Source organism: Anomaloglossus baeobatrachus, unplaced genomic scaffold (assembly GCF_048569485.1).
Source record: "Anomaloglossus baeobatrachus isolate aAnoBae1 unplaced genomic scaffold, aAnoBae1.hap1 Scaffold_362, whole genome shotgun sequence".
Lineage (NCBI taxonomy): Eukaryota > Metazoa > Chordata > Amphibia > Anura > Aromobatidae > Anomaloglossus > Anomaloglossus baeobatrachus.
The window spans coordinates 293,513-311,766 of NW_027442973.1; the positions used below are offsets into that span (position 1 = coordinate 293,513).

The 18,254-nt window shown below is 48.0% G+C and overlaps 1 long non-coding RNA gene across 1 annotated transcript; it reads left to right on the top strand.

Annotated features, from left to right (window-relative positions):
• Positions 1–4,954: 4,954 nt before the first annotated feature.
• Positions 4,955–12,384, top strand: LOC142273416 (uncharacterized). The gene is made up of 3 exons (XR_012737937.1): positions 4,955–5,024; positions 5,222–5,312; positions 12,299–12,384. It is a non-coding gene; the product is annotated as an uncharacterized LOC142273416 (long non-coding RNA).
• Positions 12,385–18,254: the final 5,870 nt, after the last annotated feature.

Sequence of the window (18,254 nt, forward strand, 5' to 3'; positions counted from 1 at the left end):
AGGTGGAGGTAGGTGCAGGGTATTATATATCTAGTGTGCGGCTCTGCAGGAGGAGGTAGGTGCAGGGTATTATATATCTAGTGTGCGGCTCTGCAGGTGGAGGTAGGTGCAGGGTATTATATATCTAGTGTGCGGCTCTGCAGGTGGAGGTAGGTGCAGGGTATTATATATCTAGTGTGCGGCTCTGCAGGTGGAGGTAGGTGCAGGGTATTATATATCTGGTGTGCGGCTCTGCAGGTGGAGGTAGGTGCAGGGTATTATATATCTGGTGTGCGGCTCTGCAGGTGGAGGTAGGTGCAGGGTATTATATATCTAGTGTGCGGCTCTGCAGGTGGAGGTAGGTGCAGGGTATTATATATCTAGTGTGCGGCTCTGCAGGTGGAGGTAGGTGCAGGGTATTATATATCTAGTGTGCGGCTCTGCAGGTGGAGGTAGGTGCAGGGTATTATATATCTAGTGTGCGGCTCTGCAGGTGGAGGTAGGTGCAGGGTATTATATATCTAGTGTGCGGCTCTGCAGGTGGAGGTAGGTGCAGGGTATTATATATCTAGTGTGCGGCTCTGCAGGTGGAGGTAGGTGCAGGGTATTATATATCTAGTGTGCGGCTCTGCAGGTGGAGGTAGGTGCAGGGTATTATATATCTAGTGTGCGGCTCTGCAGGTGGAGGTAGGTGCAGGGTATTATATATCTAGTGTGCGGCTCTGCAGGAGGAGGTAGGTGCAGGGTATTATATATCTAGTGTGCGGCTCTGCAGGAGGAGGTAGGTGCAGGGTATTATATATCTAGTGTGCGGCTCTGCAGGTGGAGGTAGGTGCACGGTATTATATATCTAGTGTGCGGCTCTGCAGGAGGAGGTAGGTGCAGGGTATTATATATCTAGTGTGCGGCTCTGCAGGTGGAGGTAGGTGCAGGGTATTATATATCTAGTGTGCGGCTCTGCAGGTGGAGGTAGGTGCAGGGTATTATATATCTAGTGTGCGGCTCTGCAGGTGGAGGTAGGTGCAGGGTATTATATATCTAGTGTGCGGCTCTGCAGGTGGAGGTAGGTGCAGGGTATTATATATCTAGTGTGCGGCTCTGCAGGTGGAGGTAGGTGCAGGGTATTATATATCTAGTGTGCGGCTCTGCAGGAGGAGGTAGGTGCAGGGTATTATATATCTAGTGTGCGGCTCTGCAGGAGGAGGTAGGTGCAGGGTATTATATATCTAGTGTGCGGCTCTGCAGGTGGAGGTAGGTGCACGGTATTATATATCTAGTGTGCGGCTCTGCAGGAGGAGGTAGGTGCAGGGTATTATATATCTAGTGTGCGGCTCTGCAGGTGGAGGTAGGTGCAGGGTATTATATATCTAGTGTGCGGCTCTGCAGGAGGAGGTAGGTGCAGGTTATTATATATCTAGTGTGCGGCTCTGCAGGTGGAGGTAGGTGCAGGGTATTATATATCTAGTGTGCGGCTCTGCAGGTGGAGGTAGGTGCAGGGTATTATATATCTAGTGTGCGGCTCTGCAGGAGGAGGTAGGTGCAGGGTATTATATATCTAGTGTACGGCTCTGCAGGTGGAGGTAGGTGCAGGGTATTATATATCTAGTGTGCGGCTCTGCAGGTGGAGGTAGGTGCAGGGTATTATATATCTAGTGTGCGGCTCTGCAGGTGGAGGTAGGTGCAGGGTATTATATATCTAGTGTACGGCTCTGCAGGTGGAGGTAGGTGCAGGGTATTATATATCTAGTGTGCGGCTCTGCAGGTGGAGGCAGGTGCAGGGTATTATATATCTAGTGTGCGGCTCTGCAGGTGGAGGTAGGTGCAGGGTATTATATATCTAGTGTGCGGCTCTGCAGGTGGAGGTAGGTGCAGGGTATTATATATCTAGTGTGCGGCTCTGCAGGTGGAGGTAGGTGCAGGGTATTATATATCTAGTGTGCGGCTCTGCAGGTGGAGGTAGGTGCAGGGTATTATATGTCTAGTGTGCGGCTCTGCAGGTGGAGGTAGGTGCAGGGTGTTATATGTCTAGTGTGCGGCTCTGCAGGTGGAGGTAGGTGCAGGGTGTTATATATCTAGTGTGCGGCTCTGCAGGTGGAGGTAGGTGCAGGGTGTTATATATCTAGTGTGCGGCTCTGCAGGTGGAGGTAGGTGCAGGGTATTATATATCTAGTGTGCGGCTCTGCAGGAGGAGGTAGGTGCAGGGTATTATATATCTAGTGTGCGGCTCTGCAGGTGGAGGTAGGTGCAGGGTATTATATATCTAGTGTGCGGCTCTGCAGGTGGAGGTAGGTGCAGGTTATTATATATCTAGTGTGCGGCTCTGCAGGTGGAGGTAGGTGCAGGGTATTATATATCTAGTGTGCGGCTCTGCAGGTAGAGGTAGGTGCAGGGTATTATATATCTAGTGTGCGGCTCTGCAGGTGGAGGTAGGTGCAGGGTATTATATATCTAGTGTGCGGCTCTGCAGGTGGAGGTAGGTGCAGGGTATTATATATCTAGTGTGCGGCTCTGCAGGTGGAGGTAGGTGCAGGGTATTATATATCTAGTGTGCGGCTCTGCAGGTGGAGGTAGGTGCAGGGTATTATATATCTAGTGTGCGGCTCTGCAGGTGGAGGTAGGTGCAGGGTATTATATATCTAGTGTGCGGCTCTGCAGGTGGAGGTAGGTGCAGGGTATTATATATCTAGTGTGCGGCTCTGCAGGTGGAGGTAGGTGCAGGGTATTATATATCTAGTGTGCGGCTCTGCAGGTGGAGGTAGGTGCAGGGTATTATATATCTAGTGTGCGGCTCTGCAGGTGGAGGTAGGTGCAGGGTATTATATATCTAGTGTGCGGCTCTGCAGGTGGAGGTAGGTGCAGGGTATTATATATCTAGTGTGCGGCTCTGCAGGTGGAGGTAGGTGCAGGGTATTATATATCTAGTGTGCGGCTCTGCAGGTGGAGGTAGGTGCAGGGTATTATATATCTAGTGTGCGGCTCTGCAGGTGGAGGTAGGTGCAGGGTATTATATATCTAGTGTGCGGCTCTGCAGGTGGAGGTAGGTGCAGGGTATTATATATCTAGTGTGCGGCTCTGCAGGTGGAGGTAGGTGCAGGGTATTATATATCTAGTGTGCGGCTCTGCAGGTGGAGGTAGGTGCAGGGTATTATATATCTAGTGTGCGGCTCTGCAGGTGGAGGTAGGTGCAGGGTATTATATATCTAGTGTGCGGCTCTGCAGGTGGAGGTAGGTGCAGGGTATTATATATCTAGTGTGCGGCTCTGCAGGTGGAGGTAGGTGCAGGGTATTATATATCTAGTGTGCGGCTCTGCAGGTGGAGGTAGGTGCAGGGTATTATATATCTAGTGTGCGGCTCTGCAGGTGGAGGTAGGTGCAGGGTATTATATATCTAGTGTGCGGCTCTGCAGGTGGAGGTAGGTGCAGGGTATTATATATCTAGTGTGCGGCTCTGCAGGTGGAGGTAGGTGCAGGGTATTATATATCTAGTGTGCGGCTCTGCAGGTGGAGGTAGGTGCAGGGTATTATATATCTAGTGTGCGGCTCTGCAGGTGGAGGTAGGTGCAGGGTATTATATATCTAGTGTGCGGCTCTGCAGGTGGAGGTAGGTGCAGGGTGTTATATATCTAGTGTGCGGCTCTGCAGGTGGAGGTAGGTGCAGGGTATTATATATCTAGTGTGCGGCTCTGCAGGTGGAGGTAGGTGCAGGGTATTATATATCTAGTGTGCGGCTCTGCAGGTGGAGGTAGGTGCAGGGTATTATATATCTAGTGTGCGGCTCTGCAGGTGGAGGTAGGTGCAGGGTATTATATATCTAGTGTGCGGCTCTGCAGGTGGAGGTAGGTGCAGGGTATTATATATCTAGTGTGCGGCTCTGCAGGTGGAGGTAGGTGCAGGGTATTATATATCTAGTGTGCGGCTCTGCAGGTGGAGGTAGGTGCAGGGTATTATATATCTAGTGTGCGGCTCTGCAGGTGGAGGTAGGTGCAGGGCTTTATATATCTAGTGTGCGGCTCTGAGATGGATGGTCAGGGAGATGCAGAGGTATCTATATATTCTCCTGAGTGCGGCTCCTTGCAGGATGGATATGGGACAGGTGACAAATGGCGGATATTATATATCTAGTGTTGCGGCTCTGCAGGTGGAGGTAGGTGCAGGGTATTAGGTCTGCAGGTGGAGGTAGGGGCAGGGTATTATATATCTAGTGTGCGGCTCTGGCAGGTGGAGGTTATCTAGGGTGTGCGGCTATGCAGGTGGATGTGTGTGGAGATTCCCCATTACTCGGGCTCAGGCTCCTATACACATTAGATGTGGGGAGAACAATGCTCTATAGAGAGAATTCTCTGATTGCCCGTGAAGGATGGATAGGCCAGGGACAAGATGGCGGAGCGGATATGGGAATAACAGATGGACAGAACTGGAGAGGTGAGGACTCTGGAAATGTCTGGAGTGAGATTTATTACTGTGTCTCTCCATAACCAGGATTACACAGTAGTGAAGAAGACCTCTAGTGAGCGCTGTCAGGCCCCTGTGTCTGAGGGATGGGGAAGACCCCTGAGCCCAATCACGGGGCCTCCACCTCACCCCCCGATACATGAGGACATCAATGAGCAGAAGATCCTAGAACTCACCTACAAGATGATTGAGCTGCTGACTGGAGAGGTGACACTGCTGGGAATGCTGGGACATTATACAGTAACGCTATGAAGGGATCGGGGGTGACGGTATCATTGTATGTGCCAGGTTCCTATAAGGTGTCAGGACGTCACCGTCTATTTCTCCATGGAGGAGTGGGAGTATTTAGAAGGACACAAAGATCTGTACAAGGACGTCATGATGGAGGATCCCCAGCCCCTCACATCACCAGGTAATAGACAGGACTAAATACACACGGCCTATGATTATCTGTATGTAAGGAATGAATTCAGTCCCTGTATGTGTCTCCTCCAGGTCTATCCAGTAAGAGGACAACACCAGAGAGATGTCCCCGTCCTCTTCTCCCACAGGACTGTAAACAAGAAGATCCCGATGTTCCTCAGGATCATCAGGTAGATGGAGAGAAGGTGCCATGAAATCTCCCTATGATGTGTAGACGGCTGTGAAGGTCTTGTGCTCAGTCTTGTTTTATCCTTCAGTATTATATGTGTTATACTTGTGTAATGAGAGCGGTGGAGATGGCAGGATTAGAGCTGATCATAGATGGGACTTCTCCATCTGTCTGTGACTTTTACAATATTTGTTTCAGGGGGAAGATCTGCCCCATATTAATACTACAGAGACATATGTGAGGGGTGATGAGCGGAGTAAGGAGGAGATTCCTACAGATAACCGCCCAGGTGAGTAGTGACCACTAAATGCAGAGAAGTCACAGATTCTTCTCAGTCCCCGGCTGTGGCTGCTTTATCAGGGTTGTAGTCCGGCCATAGGAAATGGTCACCATTCTGCTGCTAGACCACCACATGCTCCTCTCTCCAAAACTATCCTCATTATTTTGGGCATTGACACCCTTCTGTTGGAGTGAGATCTGTCAGATATTACAGGTAGGATCCACCCTATCCCCTGAAATTAGAAGACGTTGATGTGTCGCCCAGGGTTATGGGGTACTCTGCTCCGGGCAGTGTATGTCTGGGGAATGTCACTTTGGTGGCTGTTGCCCGGTCCCGTGCCCTGGGTGCTTTTTGAAATGAGGAATATTTACAGAAGATTTGAATAATGTTCACTCATGACGCCACTTGCGGTGTTGCGGCTATGTAGATAGAGTTGCCGCTGCACAATGTTCACTACTGGGGCTGGTGTTAATGGCAGCCTGGATGTTAGGCCTTCCGCAAGCAGGGCCGGGCCCCATAGGGTAGGTGATGTGACGGGTGTCGGAAGAAGGTACTTTACACAAAGGGTTTAGTGCAACTGGTTCTTTACTCACTTTCTGGTGGTAACTGGTCACCCGAGGCTGGCTGGTTTCAACTTCAGGTCCCCTTAGTGCCAGTTTAGAAATCTGGTGGCTTCTTCCCCTGCACCTATCTCTCCCCGTGGCGTAGAGCAGCTGGGGGTCGCTTCCTGGCTTTCTTCCACTGCAGTCCATATGACGGTAGCGTGAACCCTGTGGGGTTGGAGTCTCTGGTCCTGTCCACGGTTCTCCCTTTGCTACTGTGTCCTGGACGTCAAAGTCAGTGAGGTCCTTGATGGTTCCCTCACTGTGCAGGTGTATAGTTCTAGGGGTACTTCACCGCCAATTAAGCGACTGGACCCTCAGGTTACTGTTTACTCCTGGTCAGTGCGTCTGCTCCCTTCCACCGTCTCCTCTCAGTCTCTCTCTCACTCTGACTGTCCACCGTCTGCCCCTGCCACCTGGTCAACTAGTGAACTGGACTGGCTCCACCTCTAGGCGGCCATCCATTGGTCCCACCCTAGCCTTGTACTATTCTATGGGGAATAGTGGGGAAAACTGGGATTACCTGGAGTGTTTGTGTGTTACCGACACTGGTCTTCTGGGTCCCTAGGAGATAGGCCCTGCATCCCGTTGGGGATGCAGTACCTTGTAGCTTCCTGATGGCTTCAGGGGCACTACTTTTACCCCTTGGTTAATTCCAGAACGTCCTCGGGCTGCAAGTGAAACTGGATACATTTTCTAATTTTTGCATAATAACAACATAACAGGTCTTCCCACGCAGGGGAGGTTCAAGCTTTAATGTTGCTTTATCTGGAGTACCCCTTCCCTTATACCCACCACCCAAAGGTTCTGGTTCCCAAAACCCTTGCAGGAGTTTAGTCACTGCATTTCTCTGATGACTAGGTCTCAGCCTACTCCACCGCAGACCTTTCCTCCAATCTGCCTCTCCATAGTGGCAGTGCTGGTTAGGGTCCATTGGTAGGGTGTACTCTGGTAGTACACAACTGGTGTAACTATTTACACGAAAAGTTTTTGTTTTCCGCCGGTCCTTCAGCCTGGGTCCATTTTTATCAAATCAAACTGGTAGAATGCAACATTTTAAAGTTTTATCTTCTATTATCCATTTTTATCAAAACATCTTAAATCAGCTAAATCAACATTATTTACATTTCATATTTAACTTTATGTACATCTTGTTTTAAACACCTCATTTTCTGTACCTGAGCGGAGGTTGACCTAGGTTGCTACGGGTAGACCTACGTAACCCTGGGGTGTGAACTTGTCTTTGTGGTGCACTAGTATCTGGTGTCTGTGTCACTCTAGTGTCTCTAAGTGAACTAAGGGGTACTTTGCACGCTGCAACATCACTAGCCGATGCTATCGGTGCCGAGCGCGATAGGATCCGACCCCATCGCACATGCGATATCTGGTGATAGCTGCCGTAGCGAACATTATCGCTACGGCAGCTTCACATGCACTTACCTGCCCTGCGACGTCGCTCTGGCCGGCGACCCGCCTCCTTCCTAAAGGGTGGGTCATGCGGCGTCATAGCGACGTCACACGGCAGGCGGCCAATAGAAGCGGAGGGGCGGAGATGAGCGGCACGTAAACATCCCGCCCACCTCCTTCCTTCTGCATAGCCGGCGGGACGCAGGTAAGGAGATGTTCCTCGCTCCTGCGGCTTCACACACAGCGATGTGTGCTGCCGCAGGAACGAGGACCAACATCGTAACATCAGTCGTCCCGAAATTATGAAAATGACCAACGCTACACAGATCACCGATTTACGACACTTTTGCGATCGTAAATCGGCGCATCTAGGCTTTACGCGTTGCGACATCGTTACTGGCGCCGGATTCACAAGCTTTCTTGTTGTTTGTATTAGAATGTAACACAGTGTAGCGTTTTGCTTCCCACTGATCATCACGTTTGTGTGCTCTTCTCTTCCTTTTCAGAACTATTTCTCCAGGGGTTAGTGGATCAGCTTTTGCTTTCTTGTTATAGTCCTTTTCTTGTCTTTCTTGACTCTGGTTCAAGCTCCTCTCAACGCATTCTTGTATTCTTTTGTACTGCGCTTGGCGATTTGGTATTCCAGTTTCTGATGGATCAAGCTCTGGCATGATAACTTCCATTTCAAGGTTAACTGGTAATCTTCCAGGTCTTGCACGCATGAAGTAAGCTGGCGTAAAGTTTGTTGAACTTACTGGGATGTTATTGTAGATATCCACTAAGTCAGGTAGCTTCTCTGGCCACATATTTTTTTCCTCTAGTGGTAGAGTCTTCAGCAAGCCAATAACAATCTGGTTCATTCTTTCACACATGCCATTGGTTTGTGCATTGTATTGAGTGGTTCAAATCTTCTTGCACCGTTATAAGTTGCAGAATTCCTGGAATATCTCTGGTTCGAATGCAGGTCCTTGGTCTGTCAATACCTGTTCTGGGTATCCATAGGCTCTGAAAAAATGAGCTTGAAAGGGTTTTGCTGCAGTCTTTGCTGTTAAGTCTTTTACTGGGACGATCACTAAGAACCTGGAGTAATGGTCCACCATTGTGAGTGCGTTGGTGTAGCCTTTTCTACTGGGTGTTAGTTTTACATGATCCAGGGTCGCAAGCTCCAATGGCTGTTTGGTAACAATGGGCTGCAGTGGTGTTCTTTGAAGGTCGCAATCCTTCCTTCTCAAAGTACAGGGTCCACAGTTCCTGCACCATTTTTCTATGGAGGGTCTCATCCCAATCCAGTAGAACCTGTCTCGCAGCAATGCTTCCAATTTCTTCCAGCCAAAACATCCCGCTCGATCATGGTAGGCTTCCAGCACCATCTGGATGTGGCTTTTGGGGATTACCACTTGACGTACTCTTTCATGAGTTTTAGGGTTGGTAACACTTCTGCATAGCAGGGCTGTGGAGTCAGTAAGCCAAACCTTCGACTCCGACTCCTCGATTTCCCTTGCACCGACTCCGACTCCGACTCCTACATATATTGCTTATAGTTGGGGGAAAAATTTATTGTAGTACATTAACACGTGTATGTGAACATCAGACATTTAATGATTTTTATGATACAATAATCAAGATATTTGGATAGAACATAAAATATATTTATTGGAATACAACTTTAGAGCACAAACTGTAATAAATTGTAAATACACTATGTAATATACAGTAGATTACATATATGTCTTGTGTGTGTAAATATAATATTACATATTGTATTAGATATTTACAATGTATTAAGTTTTTTGTGTTCTAAAGTTGTATCCAATAAATATATTTTATGTTCTATCTAAATATCTTGATTATTGTATCAAAACAATGATTAAATGTCTGATGTCCACATTGTACTACAATAAATTTTTCACTTAAATATAAGCATTATACTAAATGTTATTATTTAGTATGTTTTTGTTGAAAACTGTTTTTTTGCACTTACACTATAACACTATGTAATGCACTATGTATTACATAGTGCATTACATAGTGTTATATATAACACTATGTAATACACTATAACACTATGTAATGCACTATGTAAGTGGCAAAAAAACAGTTTTCAACAAAAACATACTAAATAATAACATTTGTGCAGTCCATGAATTTGTTGTAAGAAATAGAATTGCCTCCATCAGATCCTCCTTCACAGATGACCTCAAATCTGACCTAATAATGTTAAGGCTGGAGAACAACCTCTCTACACTAACTTGAGTTGAAAGCAAAGCCGTAACCACATGGGCAACATCTCTAACAATTTCCGGATATAAAGGAATTGCCTCATGCACAATCAGTTTTGATGATTGGTTGAATGTTTCTATTTCTTTGAGAGCAAGTGAAAAATTTTACTGAAATCTGGTCAATCTGCTGCTATAGGAGACGGAGTGAAATCTTTTTCCTTGCGGCAACGCTTTGCCTGCTCCATGTCATCCAAATACTTGTCAAAGTTAAACTCCTCATCTGATGAGGATGAAGATATGGCAGCAGTAGCACTGTCAGGCCCCAAGTCCTCTTGCACCTGGCAGTCCTGTAGCCGCTCATCCTAACTGCTACCTCAGTCAGAGCTTATTATTTAGTAAGCTGTTGATCATCAAGCAGTATACGATGACTTGGGTGCACGTAAACAGCTGCCAGAAGAATTCTTATTCCAATAGCTGTGTCTCTCTCCGTTTCATTGAAGTAGAAATGCCATCTGCGATTAAACCTCCTCTTTGAGACTGGCAAAATAGCAAGTTCTTCCACTCCCTTATAAAAATGCCAGGAGTTAAATCCTCATCTTGTAATTTTTTAGTCACGGTAAATGGGTGATTAAGGAATTCCTTCAATTCAGCCACCTGTGTCCATTGACCTTCATTTAATGTTACTTGAGGGTTCACCATATCTATAAGAAACGATTTTAGTTCAAGCAATCGCTCAGTCATTAAATTAGTGCTGCCTCACCGAGTGGTTTGATCAACAATTGCCCCTTTCCCAGCACGTATCTTCAAGATGGAATCAATTTTGGGGGTTCTGGCGGCAAAAAAACTACTTCCTCACTTTTCCAATTAATTTCCAGCATGTCCGCCCAGTTTCACAAATCCGGCTTTTCACCGGTTTGGCGGATGCGGCGCACTCCAGTACAGTACGATACAGTACAGTTTCAGCGCCGCAACTTCCGTGTCACATGCTTCGATCACATGACAGCATGTGGCCGGCGTTTGTCACGCTGCCACTGTACTGTATACTCTGTACTGGAGTGCGCCGCATCCGCCAAACCGGCGAAAAGCCGGATGTGGGAAACCGGGGTCCCTCTTGCAGACTCTCTTATTGCCAGCTGCAGCGTTTGCACAACACAGCGCATGTGATGAATATGAAAGTGTTTTGAAGCAGCTTCAACAAGATCATCTAATCCTAAAGTATCATTTTGCTGTTCTTCTGTTGTAATATCTGTTTGTTCCTCAGTTACATGAACAGCACTGTGGCTCCATCTCACACATACTAAATCCTAAATGTTCTTCTAGCTGTTGTTCATCATTACTCTCATTCATAAGTTTAATTGTACTTATCAAGTTTGAAGCATTGTCCATTACAATAGCAAGAACCTGTTCTTTTGAGTTTGTAATCTTGCAGAACTTTTTCCACTAAAGTCGGTGTCACACGCTAAGATATATATCGGGCGATTTGTCGTCGAGGTCACGGATTCCGTGACGCACATCCGGCATCGTTAGAAATATCATAGCGTGTGACAGCTAGGAGCAACTGTTAACGAGCAAAAATACTTACCTTATCGTTGCTCGTTGACACGTCGTTCATTTTCATAATATTGGTCACATTCCTTGATACAGGTTGTTCGTCGTTCCTGAGGCAGCACACATCGCTCCGTGTGATACCCCGGGAACGACGAACACAGCTTACCTACGTCCCGCTGGCAATGCGAAAGGAAGGAGGTGGGCGGGATGTTACGTCCCACTCATCTTCGCCCCTCCGCTTCTATTGGGCGGCCGCTGTCACGTCGCTGTGACGACGAACGTCCCTCCCCCTTCAGGAAGTGGATGTTTGCCACCCACAGCAAGGTCGTTTGGAAGGTAAGTACGTGCGACGAGGGTTACCGACTTTGTGCGACACGGGCAACAAATTGCCCGTGACGCACAAACGATGGGGGTGGGTGCGATCGCACATGCGATTGCACGATAAATCGACGCGTGTAACGGGGCCTTAAGGCCTGGAGAAACTGGCTGGTGTGATGAGCTTTAGTATCTTTTACTGCCAGTGTCTTACTAACAATTTCTTTCTTGTTACAAACATATCGAACATTGATGGCAAAATAATTCAGTGAAATGCAGTGACTCCGGGCACCTCAGCAAAGGCAATGGGTTTCAAGATGGGACATTCAGAAACAGCGTTTTGTGAGGATCCTCACAAAGAATGAGCTGTCAGTTTGTGGCCTTTTTCTAATCTGCTTTTGCTATTGAAAGCATTATTTATGAGCTCAAAAACCTTTCAGGTGATGCAGTTTTTTAAAAAGCTGATCTGCTTTTGCAGCTGAAAAACGTATCCTCAAAAAACGCAGCAAAAACTCTGTGTGTGAATGTTGCCTTAGATCAGGAATAGAACAGCCATTTATAGGACCTTTCATAACTTTCCCAAATTCCTATGAAAAAATATTCAGCACATTCTGCATTGCACTACTGTCCCCAATTTATTATATATTTTAGGAGTCGGTGCATTTTTTACCGACTCCGACTCCACCAAAATGAGCTCCGACTCCGACACCACAGCCCTGCTGCATAGTTTACCTCGGTGGATGCACAGCCTGCTTCTTTCTTTCCACAGTTGCTGAGCTTCAAGTGGGAGTCATAAGGAGCATGAACCTGGTTCGATGATCAGTTCTTTGATCAATTTCAATGTAGGATCATCCATCTGTGATGAGGTAATGGATTTAATGCCGCCTCTTTATGCTTGTTACAGGATTGCTGGTATTGAGAGGCACTAGGGCGGTGGAAAGCTGGCAATTCAATCTCTTTTAGCTCTTCCACATCTCCTCCCTCCTCTGGTAAGTGAGGCATCCTGGACAATGCATCTGCATTGGCATTTTTGTGACCAGCCCGATACATGATGGTGAAATCATAGTTTACTAGTCAAGCCACCCAACAATGCTCCAGTGCACCCAATTTTGCTGTATCCAGGGGGGTCAGATGGTTGTTATCCGTGTAGACCAGAGGTCTCAAACTCGGCTGGGTGTATGGGCCGCACAGAAGAAAAAAAAATAATTTGGGGGGCCGCATTCTTTGCAGGACAAAGTGACATTTTTATTGTACCATATATTTTGTTTACACACCTTTGGATCACTGATTTTGAACTTTTTTCACTTGTTTATTATAACAAATGTGCACATTCTTTTATATATATATATTATATATATAAAACAATCTCCAAAGGAGAAAGAAAGTCGCACTCCAGATGATCACCATATCACTCTGTCTTTATTGCAGGGGAAACATGAGGGTACAAGCGGTGGGGAGGGTGAGACAAGCCATACAACGCCGGACGCCGGCGTGCCGTTTCGCTAGGACTTAGCTTCCACGGGTCCAGTGCCTGGAGTGCCACTTTCTTTCTCCTTTGGATTTATCTTGGTCTTCACCGCAAGTCTGCACCATGATCCCCTCCATGGCTCAGTAGGGCTCAAGTAGCTGAACGTGTAGTAACACGCGGAGTAGGTGGTGCACTGGGACTCTTACCTCTATCATATATATATATATATATATATATATATATATATATATATATATATATAATATAAAAATGTTGTGCATTATTTTTTGGTGTTTTTTTTTTTTTTTTTACATTGTATCCTTTTTTTGTAACTAGTAGTGTTACAATTAGCAGTATATAGAAATTTTGGCCAACATCTTTTAGTAATGTTCCCCATCTTGTTATAATGTGCCCATCCTTGTGCCCTTGTAGTACTGTGCCCCCTCCTAGTCCTCATCCTACAGTAATGTGCTCATCCTTGTCCCCATCTTGTAGTAATGTGTCTCATTCTTGTCCCCATCCTATAGAAATGTGCCCCATCCTTGTCCCCATCTTATCGTAATGTGCCCATGCTGTAGTAATGTGTCCATCCTTGTCGCCATCCTGTAGTAATATCCCCAACCTATAGTAATCGAAAAATGGAGGGGAGCCAGCACTGCTTATGAGTGGCATGCAACAATGAAAAAGTAAAAAGTGTAATATTCACAAATTCATTCCTACTGTAACAATTCAATGAGATTTTTGGCAAATAATTGATCAATGATTTGAGCCCCCCTGCCCCGTCACGGCAAATCTCTATAAGGGGGGTCCCTACACTACAGTTATAACATACAAACGTACCATAAGGTCTCATGTAATGCGCAGGACCATATGAGAACATCACCTACCTGAGAAGTGTCAGAACCGCTCCCATGCTGCAAGGGCTGACAACTGCGAGTAGAAGGGCAGTCCAGGTGCCGGTGCGTGCGGCAGAACCACACACACCAGCACAATGTCAGAACTAGCCCCCACAGTGTCAGACCAACAGACATGGATGAAGGGCGGAACAGCCCCAGGCAGGTGGTGCTTAAGTAATAATGCCTATGGAACAGGAGGCGGTGGCTGTATGTGAACAGGCACCAACATAAATTTTGATGGCAACAGAAGGAATTTGCAAACCACACTGGGCGTGCACGGCATGGTGGCGGTCAACCACCTGACCAGTAAACGAAAAATGGAGGGGAGAGCCAGCACTGCTTATGAGTGGCATGCAACAATGAAAAAGTAAAAAGTGTAATATTCACAAATCCATACCTACTGTAACAATTCAATGAGATTTTTGGCAAATAATTGATCAATGATTTGAGCCCCCCTGCCCCGTCACGGCAAATCTCTATAAGGGGGGTCCCAACACTACAGTTATAATGTACAAACGTACCATAAGGTCTCGTATAATGTGCAGGACCATATAGGAACATCACCTACCTGAGAAGTGTCAGAACCGCTCATAAGGTCTAATGAAACATTACAGTGGCTGTGATTGGCTGAGCGGCGTTCGTCAGCCAATCACAGCCTCTGTATGTCCGGGGAGGAGACACCACCCCTCCTGAGGTCAGGCAGAGATCCCCCTCCTCCCCGAATCTAAGGTATTTGCAAAGCGATCGCAGCCACCGGGGCTCCGGGGCCGCGATCTCGCCATGACGCCATGGGTCCTTAAGTACCAAGGAGCCATGATGTACTCAATACGTCATAGGTCACTAAGGGGTTAATGTGCCGTCCTTCACATACACACAACCCCCCCCACCGTTCTCACCTGTCCCGCGTTCCCTCGGCTGCCTACTCTCTGCTTCTTGCTGTCTGCAGGCCCGTGCCCCCGATGACTATAGCAGCCGGTGCAGGAGCCGCAGCCCCCATCAGCGATTTATGTCAGATGAATGTTTAGCCGGCGCTGCGTGCGCAGAGTCAGGCTCTCCGTGCACAACGTTTCCAATGCAGCTTTGGAGGAATAATTGTGCACAGAGCGCTGGACTCAGAGCACAGCGCCGGCAAAACATTCATCTGACAAAGCGCAGACAGTGGCCCCTGCACCGGCCGCGATAGTCACCAGGGGCACGGGCCTGGGAGCCGCACGAAGCTGCCTGAGGGGCCGCATGCGGCCCACGGCCGCGTGTTTGAGACTTCTGGTTTAGACAATGAATTTCGCGGCTGCCAGATAGTGCTTGAACCGCTCTGTGACAACCCAGACCGATGCTAGGAACTCCAACTTGAAGGAGCTGTAATTTTCAAGGTTCCTCTCTGTAGGACGGAGCTTCCTGCTGGCGTAGGCAATCACTCTTTCTTTACCATCTTGCACTTGGGATAGCACAGCTCCTAGTCCCACGTTACTGGCATCGATATACAGCACAAAGGGTAGATTGTAGTCAGGATACGCCAGAATCTCGTCACCAGTCAGGGCCTACTTCATCTGTCTGAAGGAATTTTCTTCCCCTTCACCTCATTCAAATGGAGGACTAGAAGTTTTGCCCTTCTTGGCCTGGCCTACCAGGAGCTCTTGTAAAGGTGCTACCATATTCGTGTAGCCATTGATGAATCTTCTGTAGTATCCTACTAGGCCCAGGAACTGCCGAACTTCTTTGACGGTGGTCGGTCTTGGCCAGTTCTTCATGACTGTACTCTTTTCTGGGTCTGGCGCCACTCCTTCTGCACTGACAACGTGTCCGAGATATTGGACCCTGGGTTTCAACAAGTGGCACTTTGATGGTTTCAACTTCATTCCATATTTGGACAATGCTTCAAATACCTCAGCCAGATGTTCCAAATGTTCCTCCTAGGTTTTCAAGTATACGATCATGTCATCCATGTAGAGCAGTACTGTCTCGAAGTTGCGGTGTCCCAGACAACATTCCATCAACCTTTGAAACATTCCAGGTGCGTTGCAGAGTCCAAATGGCAAGCTGTTAAATTCACACAGTCCCATTGGGGTGGCAAATGCAGTTTTCTCCCTGTCCTTTTCTGCGACAGAGACTTGCCAATAGCCACTGGTGAGATCTAGGGTGGAAAAGTAGTTAGTAGTTATGCGGGATAGTGGATAGGCATCCTTGATTATCTGGTTGATCTGCCTATAGTCCACGCACATCCTCATGTTGCCATCCTTCTTCTTTCCTAGAACCAATGGAGCTGCCCAGGGGCTACAACTGTCTCTGATAACCCCAGCCTCCTTCATGTTCCTTAACATCTCTTTTGCACACTGGTAATGTTTAGGTGGTATAGGCCTGTACCTTTCTTTAATGGGAGGGTGATTCCCTGTGGGTATGTGATGGTGAACCCCTTTTGATTCTCCCAAAGTCTAGTCTAGTTTACACTACCCTGTAAACACCATGTTTCTGGTGTGTAGGGGTGGAATCAGTATCTACATGTAATTCCTGACACCAATTGTCCAGCTACTTTTGTGCATTGTCAACCTCTGCCTGCTCTGCTGGAATCATGGATTCCACTGCCTGGATGAAGTCGTCTGTTACAGTGAACAATTTGGCAATGGTGGTGTACCGCCCTGAGAGGGGCCCGGCCGCTTCCTCCGCTTGCTCGGGCCGAGCCACTCGAGGTCCGGGCTCGGGTGGTCGGTGGCACGAGCGCCTCCGGACCGGGGGCCACGTCGCTCTTGTTAAGGGAAGGCGGTTGGGAGGGGTTGTTGGTGGTTGTGTAATGGGTCGTGATGCTATCCACGAGTCGTGACGGCGGAATGCACCACCGCTGCGGCTGTAGTCATGGCGGGCTCGTCCGGGACCGGTGTTGCGGCCGCAGGCGAGATGTTAGCCCCTCCGTGGGTAGGGACTTTGGTTGTGGATGAACCCAAGAGGTCCGGCCAGCAATCAGTCAATTTGTTTATACTCAGTGGCTTCTAAGCTAGGATTGGGTCTGAGTACCCTTCTTTTGGTGCTCCGGTACACGTTTGACTCCCCGGTTCGGGACCGGCGGGCTCCAACTCAGGCCCGGTCCGTACGGTTCCGCCGGTTGCTGTACCGGTACTCCTGCAGACGGCCACCACCGTCTGCCTGCCTGATGTTTTCCAAGGGGCCCAGGCTCCTACCCAGGTCCCTGACATCTGCTCCTCTACCATTCACGGTCACTGTCCAAACTCAAAACTAATCTGTTTGAACTTCCTGCCCCAGGACAGTAGTCTCCTCGGTGGGCGTGCCTTTCCGCCTGACTCCGCCCAGCTGGTGTGCTCTACTGGCCCTGGGGGAGGCATCAGGTCTCCCTCTCGGGTGACGTGTGTGACCTCACAGGGGGTGGGGATGTGTGTGTATGTGGCTGATGTAATTACCTGTGACCCCTGGGGTCCAGGGCGTCACAGTGGCATACCTGGGCAATTTAGTTTCCTCCTCCCCACAATTTAGTACTCGCACGGGTACTCTTCCCTGACGAATGTCAACCACTCGCCGGGCTGTCAGGACTGTAGACCAATTTTCTGAATAGATGGGCTCCACCACCGCCTGGTAGTCTGCCCCTTTAAGCCTATGGCCGCCCGACACCAGATCATCATTTCGCTTCTGGGACGTATTACAATGGGACTGGAGACTATCACCCGTACATTACCAATTTCTCCACCAGACAGGTTTACCTGTTGTTTCTGCAGGAGGGCCCGGATTTCTCTCTGCAGGACCCTCTGCTGCCCAGCACTCGCAGTTTCCGCAATCTGTTGAAGTAAAAACAACACTTCTCCCAAACAGTTTTCAATGAGATTGGTACCTAGAATCACCTGTGGATTCCTGTCATTGGCATCAGTTTCAACTACAATTAAGCTTTGGCCTTTTAACTCTACCCTCCCCACTTTTATGGTTACTTCCTTGAACCCAACTTGCTCTACTGGTAGTCCATTTACAGCAGGGGTGGGGAACCTTTTTGCTGCCGGGGGCCATTTGGAAATTTCTGCCAACCTTCGGGGGCCGCACAAAATTATCAATGTTAAAATGAACCAACTATATTTGGTCAAACAGTTAGTTAACTCACCCCTATTGTGGTGGCCGGAGCTGCTTCTCTTTTGTTCGGCTGTGATGTTCGGCGATACTTATGTTGCCTCTCTCTTTTCCAGGTTTGTCACGGTCTGGAGCGCAGGCAACTCTTTGTGATAAGATTGGTAGACTATATACATCACACAACAGGGACTGGTGTATATAAATCACAGGAGACACATACATCACTGAAGGGGCTGTTGGCATATACATCACATAAGAGACGCTGGGACTGCTGTATATACATCACAAGAGACACCTACATCACAGAAGACACTGGGGGCACATACATCACATGAGGGGCTGGGACATGTATATGCCCCAGCCCCCTCCTGTGATGTATATGCTTTCAGCCTCTCCTTTGATGTATATGCGCCCAGCCCCTCCTGTGAGGTATATGC